The 13669-nt window shown below is 36.6% G+C and overlaps 1 long non-coding RNA gene across 1 annotated transcript; it reads left to right on the forward strand.

The window, feature by feature from the left end:
• Window positions 1-7396: 7396 nt before the first annotated feature.
• LOC141630883 (uncharacterized) lies at window positions 7397-8856 on the forward strand. Its single transcript, XR_012537560.1, has 3 exons — window positions 7397-7707; window positions 7842-8082; window positions 8379-8856. It is a non-coding gene; the product is annotated as an uncharacterized LOC141630883 (long non-coding RNA).
• The last annotated feature ends 4813 nt before the right edge of the window (window positions 8857-13669 follow it).

Below are 13669 nucleotides of genomic sequence, written 5' to 3' on the forward strand. Positions count from 1 at the left end.
TACATCATATGACATTTACACTTTCTGTTTTTATCTCATTTAAATTCCTATAACTTAACTTTTACACTTCTAATAACTTAACATTTAAACTTTACAGTTCATGACATTTACACTTCCTATTAGTTTACATTTACACTTCTAATAACTTAACATTTACACTTTACAATTCAAGACATTTACACTTTACATCAGTGACACTATTTTTAACGTTCACACTTACATGCTAGCTTTATCTGATGACACAGATACATGTAAAGCAAGCTGCAGTTGTACGATGTTTGAAAGAACCGGAATCCTATTCCGCCATATAATATGGATTTTTTCAACAAGTGGGATAAAGACTATACCATAAGATTATGTTGTAAATAGATGGATGAAAGAGTATCTCCGATTAAGGATTTTCAATACTAATGGTGAAGGGACAGAAAACATGCAAGTCATCGATGAAAAACAAATTGCAATGTCAATAATGTGGTCAGAAGTTCATGAAGCTGTAGGGCTCCTTCGAGACAAAGGAGTAGCTGATGTTGACAGCTTTTCCGCTGTAATTAGATCATTTAAACAGTCCCTGTCACCATTAGGGGAAGTGTTGAATAAAAATCAACAAAAGGAGAAATTTCTGAATTGTACGGCATGTGAGGTAGTGATGATATTGCCACCAAAGAATTCGAAAAACAAGGGGACCGGAAAAGATTCTTTGTCACCAAAACAAAAGCAATGGTGTTGGCTAGGAAACCCAAACGTAAGTGTAAGAATTGCAAGAGAATGACAAATCACTACAAGAGAAACTGCCCTAACCCCTTCTCAGCACACACGCCATTGTGCGAAGGGTTGTCTGAACCAGAAGATGATGAAGGAGAGGAGGAGGAAGAGCTGGAGTCAGAACAAGAATAGACGTCAGATCAGTGACAAGTGTTGCTCTATATATTTTGAGTGTGTAACTTTAAACTTTGATGTGCTATAACTGGAGCGGGCGATTAGGAATTGGTCGCATGGCAGCGTAACTTTGAACTGCAGTTGGTGTAACTTTTAATAACACCAACGTTAGAGTTACACTGTCATAAGACCAAAATCTCTCTGTTTTATTAGATAGCCAAACATTGTGTTACTTGAACTTATTTTGGATTACTTATGTTATTTCAAGTAACAGTTACACTTATTTTCAAATAACTGGTGTTAACATTTACACTTGCCATGTCAGCACATTTACACTTCCAGTATCTTCACATTTACACATACTCTATCCTCACATTTACACTTTGAATATCTTCAAATTTACACTTCCAATTTAGTCAGATTTACACTTTATTTGTTCACATTTACACTTCTCCTATATTCACATTTACACTTTCTATTTGTTCACATTTACACTTTTTTTTGGTTCACATTTACACTTGTGCTGTCACCACATTTACACTTCCCATGTCACCACATTTACACTGAAATTCAATTTAATTTCAGTGTGTTTACATTCACACTTTCAGTATGATAAAGTTGACACTGACAGTGTTAACATTTACACTTTAAGTGTGTTAACATTTACACTTAAAGTGTAAATGTGACTAAATTGCAACTGTGTTAACAGTTACACTTGCAATTTAGTCACATTTACACTTTGAAGAAATTCTTCAATTTCAGTGTTAACATTTACACTTTAATGTGTTAACAGTTACACTTAAAGTGTAAATGTGTCTAAATTACAAGTGTGTTAACAGTTACACTTGCAATTTAGTCACATTTACACTTTGAAAAAACTATGATTATAACTGCCAAAAAATAGTCAACCATTACACTTCATTAGTGTAATTTACCATTACACTTCATTACTGTAATGATTACACTTGCAAACATTGCCAACCAAAGTACAAAACATTCTTTTCTAAGTTCAAGATTGCCAAACAAAATACATTTCAAAAAAAATATGTCCACAAATTGTTCACTTTTTCGATAACACAGCCTTAATTTTGCGCTTCTTTTGTAACTTGGCCCATAAATCTTCTTTTCCAACGATAAACCCATTCAACTTTGTTTCAAAAATGTCTCTGTTGACATTTATGTCAGCTAGAACAAGCGTCGCCACCAACTTGACTACCAAGTACCGTCGATTCCTCTTCCTCTCCAAGTCTGGATGATCAAAAGGTTGACCCTCGTACATCAGCATATACATCATACAGAAAATCCCTGATTCTGTTATGTTAGGAAGCGGTGTTTGGCGCCTGAACGGGATTTGCCGATGTTCAAAGCTAGTAATCTCATATCCCCTGTCCGTTCTGACATCCAAATAATCGCTAACAGCTGATGCCACTTGGCGAGTAACATTGCACATTTCAGACTGATCCCAGTTGGCATGATGTTGGTAGTCAAGGAGATCAACAGTTTGTTGTCCAAAATTTATACATACGCATGCAAAGTGCCCACCAATGTTGACAGGTACGAAGATAAACTCGGCATTCAGGTTGAAAGTTTTATCACAGTCCTGGATGAAGGTATCCCAAATGTGATACAGCCGATCAGTGATGTCATTAGACTGTGAGCCCTTCACGTATATCCAAAATCTGCATGATACATTCCTGTTCAGAGAAGTGAGTGGGCCTACATAATAAAAGTAAAAACTAATGTATAACTTTTAGGCTTTGTGCGGGGGGGGGTGTATCATATGACGTATCCCAAAGAAGGCCATCCTAGGAAGTAAGTATTCAGCAGACTCCAAATGGTTCATCAAAACAGCCCAGGACTCAATGACAACATGCAACATTACAACCTCAGGAAGCATGGTCATGATGTCGGACCGGCGCAGCGCGGCATGCCTACTGTACCAAGAGATTGATTCGCTGCAATGAAACACACGTATAATAGTAAGAAATTGAGAAGTAGTTACAAATTAAATAATGTAACTAATTGGCCTTGTTATAAGAGTCTGGCAGATACTAACGAATTTTCAAAGTTGTAGTCGTCTAACAAGCAATAGTCCACCGCATGCTTTCGACGTGATCAAACACCCCTGACCAAACTTTGATTATTCCGTAAGAAGGTCGAGACAACAAGAGTCTGCGTACCGGCAGCCCCACAGTCAATTGAGCATCCCAAGCCATCCCCCCCGCCCCGGGGACGGCTCCTCACGGCCGACAAAGATTGGCTACTCAAGATCGGCACGACGCTTGAACAACAACGGGCCGATTTCCTTTGTATGGCTATAGGATTGACCACGGGGCTTCCTTCTACGCGTTTAGGGGTGGGACCGCAACACGGGACGCGTTCTTGTACGTAATCTCTTCCTCATCGTCCAGACTCCGCTTCTGTGCAACATTGGAGACCAAATTCACACCTTGACCATACTTTTCCCTGAATTGGGTTATCCTTGCGCGAACGCTCTCCCTCACATTGTTATGGTCACTCAGGATAAGGATCGACACCACTTCAGCCCGGATGAGGTTGATAACGTCCATCTCACCTAAGGTGCAGTAAAAAAGCTTCCCATTGAAAAGCAGCATGTGTATCATCATGTACACCCCGCAATCAAACGCAGAATACCCCGTACCTTGCCATTTAAATTCGACATTGAAAAATTTAAACCCGGCGACCTTTGAACCTCTGACAAACCCTTTAGACTCCAGATACTCGCCCATTAAATCACACTGTAAAAGGAATTTCAAAAAAATAGTCAATTTAAAAACAGTGTTTACAATTCCAGAATACATATACACTAAAGAACAAATTAAGGTATGTTATTTATAATTATTACCGCAATACGCGAAATTCCAAAATACGGAAGCTTCTCAAAATCATCGTCGTAGCGACGGTTGTCCAAATACTCTATCTGCTCGGAAACGAAGTTTATGCATGCTCAGCTGTAATGATCATTATTGCCAGATAAGATCGGGATGAAAACCTGGCGGATGTGACAACAAAGACATAAAAGATACACTCAGTAAAATTTCACATTTACACTTTCAATAATTCGTCACATTTACAGTCCCTGTGTCATGACATTTACACTTTCCATATATTCACATTTACACTGTATATGTCATGACATTTACACTTCATATTTAGTCACCTTTACACTCCCTATGTAATGACATTTACACTTTCTATAAAATCACATTTACACTATACATCATGACATTTACACTTCACTATGTCTCACATTTACACTTCCTATGTCATGACATTTACACTTTCCATATATTCACATTTACACTTTATATGTGCTGACATTTACACTTCCTATTTAGTCACCTTTACACTCCCTATGTCATCACATTTACACTTTCTATATAATCACATTTCTACTATACATCATGGCATTTACACTTAACTATGTATCACATTTACACTTCATATTTCATTACATTTACACTTCACAATATCTCACGACATTTACAGTTCACTATGTCTCACGTTTACACTTCATATGTCATGACATTTACACTTTACATATATTCACATTTACACTTTATATGTGCTGACATTTACACTTCCTATTTAGTCACCTTTACACTCCTTATGTCATCACATTTACACTTTCTATATAATCACATTTACACTATACATCATGACATTTACACTTCACTATGTATCACATTTACACTTCATATTTCATGACATTTACACTTTCTTCTTAATCACATCCAGGCATTTAAACTTTCTGTGAAAATCACATATACACTTTCGGTGTGATGACATTTACACTTCACAATAGGTCACATTTACACTTACCATATCAGATCCAAGTTGAAATGGAGACAAACAGGATTGAATCCAAGCATCCCACCCAGCCCAGATTTCGTCCTTTTTGTCAAGAACAATTCCTTTCTTCTTGGCTTTCCAAATATCCAGCGCAGCACTCTGTTCAAACGAAGGGCAACGCTATTAAATTTAGACACTTATGTTACAATTAAATTGGAACTATAAAAATTGCATTGAGTGAGGATAGGACAAGTACGGTATGACTAAGCCCGAAGAAACAACGAGAGGATGCAACTGGTGCAGTTTGGTCATACATCATCTTATTGATTAGTAGGCACCAACAATCGATTACAGAAGACATAACTTCCTGTCCAAGTTCAAGGGTTAACATGTCTTCCCGTGACATGAAGAAAAAGTCTGAAAAAACTGCCAATTCTTCCCTCAAAAAAAGAAAAAATTATATAAGGCGAACATGATTACGACAACATATAAGTATTAATATGTTTGACATAGAAATTAATCGACTCACCCTTTCAACCAAGCTTCTGATTTGTTAAATACGTAGTCCAGGACGTATTTTCTTTCCTTAAAAACACCCCTAAATAATTTCTTATTCAGCTGCAGATCTACAGTAACAAAGCCCTGCTCGGGCATGGGTTCCCCACAATCCATGGTGAAAGTCAGATTCTCAGGGACCACTTCCATGCACTGTAAGGGCTCAGATGAATGAAATAGGAAAGGGTGGTGATCCATATTACTCTGGGGGACATAAATTTCCCGACCGTCCGCAGGAACGGCTGGTTGAGAAGGGCCTGCCGCATCAGTCATTCCAAAATCCTCACCTGGAACCCCCTTAAATGCCTCAGCTAGCTCTGTAGTAGATATAAACGTACACTGAAATTCCAGCAACTTAAACTCAGAGGAGGGTGCTTCAACAACCACCTTCTCTGCTCCCTCTACAACATCCATGGGCTTGTCATCATTCTGAAATGAATCAGGACAACCGGGTTGTGTAGTAGGGCGTTCACCTTGCTCGTTGACTATGCCACTACCAATCTCTAACCCTTCTTGCGATGCATCTTCACGGACTGTGGTCGAAACAACGCCAGGCTCACCATCCGGTACTTTCGTACCACTAACTTGGAGTCGGTCAACGGGCTGTTCCACTCCCGGTGCACCGCTAACATCCACAGCCTTATCATGCACTAGTCCAACCACCAGTGGTTCAGGCCCACGGCAGGGCCCCTGATCTTGGGGCGGCTCCATGTCCATGCCCCGTACAGCCTCATCCTGGTCTGTCGGTGCACCGCTAACATCCACATCCACACCAAGCACTAGTCCAGCCACCAGTGATTCGGGCCCACGGCAGGGCTCCTAATCTTGAGGCGGCTCCATATCCATTCCCTGCATAGCCTCGTCCTGTTCTCTCGGTGCACCACCTTGTGCCACTTCACTGTCACCGCTGTCTGACAACTTTTTCAGCGCGTTATCAATATCAGCTGTCGCTATAAATTTCAACTAAAATGAAGATGAACCATCTTCAATTAACGGGACTACCCCATCTGCATCCACCTTGTTCTCTACTTTTGAAAAGGACGCCTCCCCTTCACGTAAACAATTTTGTTCTTGAGCCGACTCCATATCCATACCCCGCACAATCTCATCCTCACCTATCTCAGTACGCGACCCTCGCCGCTTCACCACCACCATGACCAATATCGCCAAACCTTGCAGCGCGTTCTCAATATCGTAGTCGAAATAAATTTTAGTTGAATCAAGATGAACCATCTTGTTGATCGACCTACCACATCCGTATCAACCTTATTCGTTGCTTCTGACTTACACTTCTCAACAACATGTTCAGCTTTCTCAGGGGCACCACTAGTGTCAGGTACTTCCCCTCCCAAAATTTCCTGCTCCTCGTTCAATGAGGGCTTTGTGTAAGCTTCTTTAATTTCATCCGGGCTATAAATTTTCTCTAGAATCTGTCGATTCGTTAATTGAGTCAAGTCGTCGGTTAAATCTAGCCCGCATTCCTTTTCCTCTCGTCGACAGGCTTCGTTAAGTTCAGCGGTGTTTTAGAAATCAGCGGTCTCCATTACTCGTGACATCGCCGCATCACCGCTTTATCACCCAAATCGAATCTTTGCAAGTGATACGAGGCTCTAAGAGGCGTAAACTCGAACTTAGGAACCTTGGTCTTTTTTTTCTTGCTTGCCTTTGTTTTTTTCTTGGCCACATTCCCAACATCTGATAATGAGGGAGCGTTATCATTATACTTCTTCATTTGGGAAGCTAAATTTCCAACTTCTTCAACATATTCCTTCACCTTTGCACCTTCAAAAAAAGCTTGCATCGCTTGTGACGGAACAAGATCAGTTGAAGAAGTAGCACCTGTTGTTAAATTCTTAAGCATTGCAGCTGCATCTGTATACCAGGAATAGAAGGCCACAACGTTCCTTTGAATCTTCAAGTACATCTCGTGTACACCCTACAGTTGGTAACAAAAAAAGATTTAAGAGTCTAGATACACAAAATATACCTGCTCAATATATATATATATATATATATATATATATATATATATATATAGAGAGAGAGAGAGAGAGAGAGAGAGAGAGAGAGGCGGGATCTCGGGAGTTTGGTTCTTACGGTGAGTTGTGAGTTTGAAATCTCAGCCATTGGATCAAGGAAACCAACGACTAAGATCAAACAGAAAAATCAAACAAGCATGCCATTATTAATAAACAAAAATCGTCCTCGTTCTCGTTTCTCTTCCCTTCCAGCCAAAAAATGTATCAGACAACCTTAAAATTTGGGGAAAAATAGAGTAGCAGCAATAAATTCTTCTCAATTTCTACAATTAACCTTCAAATCCTCTATTCCTATTCACGTTTATCAATTATTGCTCGAATTAGGGTTCTAGTTTCGAAATAGAACCGATTTCTGGTGGTGTGAATTTGGGAATTTTATCGGGTTTTCAGCAATTATATGGAGTATTTCCGCCATTAAATCAAGGTTTGATCTATACTTGTTTAATTTTAACATTTTATTTAAAGTATGCAAAGATAATTGAAAATTATTGTCTTATTTAAACAAATGAATGGGGCATCTTTCTTTATTGCTTATGTTGTCACTTCGGGATGGACCAGTACCTCATCAGACCTCTTCCGTATTGTTCAACTTATCCAAAGTTTATTGCAAAAGTGCTGCTGCTGCTCTAGCGAAAATAATGATGATGAATATGAAGCTCCATACATTCGATATCATAAGGAAATCCCCAAGATTTTGTTTTTTGGACTTTTGGGTATTACATACTTATTTCTGGCACCGCTGATGTTGCCTTTTTTGCTGGTCTACTTCTCCCTTGCGTACATAATCTTCCAAAAACAGGTAAGTTGGTTGCTTTTCTCTGCCCTTTAGCTGCTTTGTACTATTTACTTTGTATATTCTTGACCGAACTTGTGAATGCTATAAAGCAGTACAAAAGTAGACTAATAGATTACAATTGACTGTGTTAGCCTCCTTTTTAGTTCAGTTATGAGTCATGACTTAGAGTTTAGTCGGTTTTTTCTTTGCCTTTTTGGTCGTTGATTCATACTCTTCCCTCCGTTTCATTCATTTGTTTACCCTTCTTATTCTTTTATTCTCATTTGTAAACCCGAAAACATTTATTGCGTTTGTTGCAGATAGGTTGTTGGGATCGTACTCGAGCTTGGAATGGATGCTGCTGCTTGTTGGCGAGATGATGCTGTTTGCTATGGCTGTTTGCAGCGGAGTCGGGTTCGGCACCGAATCTGAAGATATAGCACGGTGGATTTGGGCTGCCCTTCTGATCAGCTATTATATGGTCTTCTTTCGCTTTCGTAACGCCAATGTTGTTAAGTCCGTCTCACTAGTACACGTGTTCTTCATTATCAACTCCCTGAAAACCAGTCAACAAGATTATTATTGTTTATATTAACTCCCTTTTATAAGCCAAAAAAATACCAACTGCTCTGTAATTAAAGACTGAATGAATATCAACTTGATTAACGAGTGACCCATACTAAGGTTGGATTGTTCTCTATATATTTGACGCTTTCTACGTAATTATTTTTACCCCAACCAAACCTCATTCTGTGTTTCACTCTCTCACTACCCTTTTACTAACTTTCTTCAATGGCTCCTGCGATTTCTTCTTCAACCACTTTTAGATTCAAGGTGATTTTATTTCTTACCAAAAATGACATTTAAAAGAGTATGGAGTATATAATATTTTATTTTTATTCTTTTAGTGTCAAATGAGGCGTACAAACGATGATATCTCTGTCTTAACCACTAAGCCAATATCTCTTTTATTTGATTTCATTCTCACTTTTTGGCTATATAAATTCCAAAAATTACACCATTTATATTGTTACTAAAATAACCCATAATGTATTTTTATGACTCTTCCTTATTTGTTATGTAAGATACTCCTAGTAACTAATAATCAACACCAAAATAACAGCACAATAACATATGGTAAAAAAAAGAGTAAAAAAATCAAAGTAGTAAAAAAAAATCTTAGTGATACCGGAATAAGATCACAATAACACTAGAATAACAATAACATCTGGTAAAAAAAAGAGAAAAAAAATCAAAGTGACACCGGAATAACATCACAATAACACCAGAATAATAGCACAATAACATGTGGTAAAAAAAGAGTAAAAAAATCAAAGTAGCAAAAAAATATAAGTGACACCGGAATAACATCACAATAACAGCAGAATAACAGTAGAATAACTGCACAATAACAAGTGGTAAAAAAAAAGAAAAAAAAAATCAAAGTGGCACCGGAATAACATCACAATAACACCAGAATAACAGCACAATAACATGCGGTAAAAATAAGAGTGAAAAAAAATCAAAGTAATAAAAAAAATCAAAGTAGTAAAAAATCAAAGTGACACCGGAATAACATCACAATAACAACAGAATAACAGTAGAATAACAACACAATAACACGTAGTAAAAAAAACAAATCAAAGTCGTAAAAAAAATCAAAGTGACTGCAAAATATCATCACAATAACAGCGGAATAACAATAACAACACAATAACATGTGGTAAAAAAAAAAAAAGAGAAAAAAAAGCAAAGTCGTAAAAAAAATCAAAGTAAAAGAAAAAAGCACAATAAAAGCATAATAACACGAGGTAAAAAAAATAAGAGTAAAAAAATTTCAAGTAAAAAAAAATCCGGTACAAAAAGAAAAAGAAAAAAAGGTAACATAATGAGAAAATTAAAGAAAAACATAAGAGAAAAAAAAAATCAAAGTGGTAAAAAAAAAAGGACAATAACAGCATAATAACAGGAGGTAAAAAAAAGATAAAAAAAAAAGTAAAAAAAAAAAAAAGTAACATTAGAAAAAAGAGAAAATAAGTATGACATGTAAGATTAGATCTTGGCCATTCATCTCTAATATAATCTAGTGGTTGATATTTCAAAGCGCAAACTCACAACTCACCATAAGAAACCAAACTCACAAGGTAAAAAAAAAAATAAGAGTGAAAAAAAATTCAAGCAAAAAAAAATTTGGTACAAAAAGAAAAAGAAAAAAAGGTAACATAATGAAGAAAATTAGAGAAAAACATAAGAGAAAAAAAAAATCAAAGTTGTAAAAAAAACATAATAACACGACGTAAAAAAAAAAAAGAGATAAAAAAAATTAAAGTAAAAAAAAAAAAGAGGAGCACTAGAAAAAAGAGAAAATAAACTGAATAACAATGTTTTTATATAACAACTAAGATTAATCTTGGCCACTCATCTCTAATTTAATCTAATGGCTGAGATTCCCTCAACTCACAACTCACCATAAGAACCAAAATCACCAAATCCAATCTCTCTCTCTCTCTCTCTCTCTCTCTCTCTCTCTCTCTCTCTCTCTCTCTCTCTATATATATATATATATATATATATATATATATATATATATATATATATATATATATATATATATATATTAAAAAAAATATGCGATTAATTAAACATTCATAACATAAATCTTACATCTACTGCCCTAGCTTTCAACTCATCGTCATCTTCAACACCGGGGGGGGGGAGTTCAATCTGAATAAACTTCTTATCGGGTGATGTACCCGACGTTGAAATCAGAAGAGGCGTAGGGCTTGCCAATGGCGCCAGGCGCGCCGCCTATAGCCAACATCGTATTACAGTGTCCTTCTCATCGAGATTCGGGGTCTTGTTTTGACATCGCGGGTACTTCACCTTCGACAAAGTTAGTCGACCCAATGGACCCACGTCCAACTCATCCTTTAACCTCTTCGATAGAGTTTTCGATCCCAATCTTTGAATAAGTGGAAGGCCATCCGGCAACTCATACCACGGTAATCATACCCTTTGAAAATAAGTAATCATAAGGAAAGGGATACAACCAAGCGGATGTGATCGCACGCTGCGAGCCTCGGTTGCGGAGATTAGCTAAACATTCTAATACATACGAGCACCAGTCATACTCCGGTATGGCACTCACATCTTCAACCACTTTCAAAAGTTTGATTTCAATGCCGTTGTTCAATGTCGGCGCAAGGAATGATGAAATGCTAAGAAGCACAAACAAAGTGCGAATTCATCACATCCATCTTTGAATTGCTCGACTCAATATAATTGAAGACGTCTCCTAAAGAAATAGAATCAAAATTTGATTTCACTTTGAACTTTTTGCGCCACAGTTGTTTTATGCGCACATATTTTTCATCTTTAGCACCAAGCATATGTCCGTGAGGTACTATTTCCATCTCTCTCTCACCAACAGGTAACATGAAACAAAAATAGACATCATACTTAGTAACCATAAACTCCTTCAACTCCGACGCCCGAAAACATAAGAACCATCGCCGAAAGCCTCAAGAAATTCAGAACATGTGAAAGCGGGAAACGAGTTTAAGATGAAGCGACCCCCAAATCCAATCCTCGTACAATGTGACTCGTTGGGCAATGTTAAGCTTACTAATAAGCTTGTGAAGCCTGTTGGGGCGACACTTAACTTGATAGGGGTAACTTGTGGTTGTTCTTCGCATTGTGTACTTCTCCATCGGATACCATCCGAATCGGGAAAAAAAAGTACATAAGAAATGCACAATATCAGTCAACCTATAACAGTCTACACATTTACATTTACACTTACTCTATCCTCACATTTACACTTCCAGTATCTTCACATTTACACATCCAATTTAGTCAGATTTACACTTTTTTGTTCACATTTACACTTCTCCTATCCTCACATTTACACTTCCAGTATCTTCACATTTACACTTCCAATTTAGTCAGATTTACGCTTTATTTGTTCACATTTACACTTCTCCTACACTCACATTTACACTTCCATTATCTTCGCATTTACACTTCCAATTTAGTCAGATTTACCCTTTATTTGTTCACATTTACACTTACTCTATCCTCACATTTACACTTCCAGTATCTTCACATTTACACTTCCACTTTAGTCAGATTTACACTTTATTTGTTCACATTTACACTTCTCCTATCCTCACATTTACACTTCCAGTATCTTCACATTTACACTTCCAATTTAGTCAGATTTACCCTTTATTTGTTCACATTTACAATTCTCCTACCCTTACATTTACACTTCCAGTATCTTCACATTTACACTTCCATTTTAGTCAGATTTACACTTTATTTGTTCACATTTACACTTCTCCTATCCTCACATTTACACTTCCAATTTAGTCAGATTTACCCTTTATTTGTTCACATTTACAATTCTCCTACCCTCACATTTACACTTCCATTATCTTCACATTTACACTTTCAATTTAGACAGATTTACACTTTATTTGATCACATTTACACTTCTCATATCCTCACATTTACACTTCCAGTATCTTCACATTTACCCTTTATTTGTTCACATTTACAGTTCTCCTACACTCACATTTACACTTCCATTATCTTCACATCTACACTTCCATTTTAGTCAGATTTACAGTTTTAGTGTTCACATTTACACTTACTCTATCCTCACATTTACACTTTGAATATCTTCACATTTACACTTCCAATTGAGTCAGATTTACACTTTATTTATTCACATTTAAACTTCTCCTATATTCACATTTACACTTTCTATTTGTTCACATTTACACTTTTTTTTTTGTTCACATTTACACTTGGGGTGTCCTCACATTCACAGTCCCAATTACATCACATTTACAATCCCCAAAAACACGCTCGATTAAAACCCTAACAAATACATTGACACTACCCATCAGTTCAGATTTACACTATCAATTTAATTAAAAATTCAAAGACCATAATATTTACACTACCCACTTAGAATTAAATTCAAACATGCTAATGAATTAAAATGTTTATGGATAATCAAATATAATAAAAATCACATAAATTGAAACACGCAATAAAATCATAAACTCATAAATAACAAAATACAAAAATGAAATAACCCCAATATAACAATTACGACTCAGAGATAATTTGCAAAATTAAAAAATTACAACAAAGAAAAGAATAAAGGATGATCAATGAATTATCTTCAAAGTGAGGTAAAGAAACAAAGATAGGAACTACAAGGGTTTGAATGCGATAAAATATAGAGAAGAAAATGGATTTGTTGTATTTGGTAAGGAAGAGGATATGTAGAAAAGAAATGAAGAAATGTGAGATGAAAGACAGGAATAAGGAAGGACGGTTTTTTGAAATTATGAGGAGGTTGTATGAGATAGTGGAGGAAAGTTGAATAACGTGCAAGTGACTGATGGAGGAACATACATGCAGAATGTAACAGTAAGTCTAACAGCCTAAGGAGAGAGGTAATTAGTCTACATATTATTATAATGTTATGAGTTGCTTTTTGGTGTAATCTTAGCAATTCATCCTCACAATCTAAGGGCTCTAAATGGGACTTATGGACTTAATGACTTAAGGTGGACTCACTTGATCCTTCTTCTAT

This window comes from Silene latifolia, chromosome 2 (genome assembly GCF_048544455.1).
Source record: "Silene latifolia isolate original U9 population chromosome 2, ASM4854445v1, whole genome shotgun sequence".
NCBI classification, from domain to species: Eukaryota; Viridiplantae; Streptophyta; class Magnoliopsida; order Caryophyllales; family Caryophyllaceae; genus Silene; species Silene latifolia.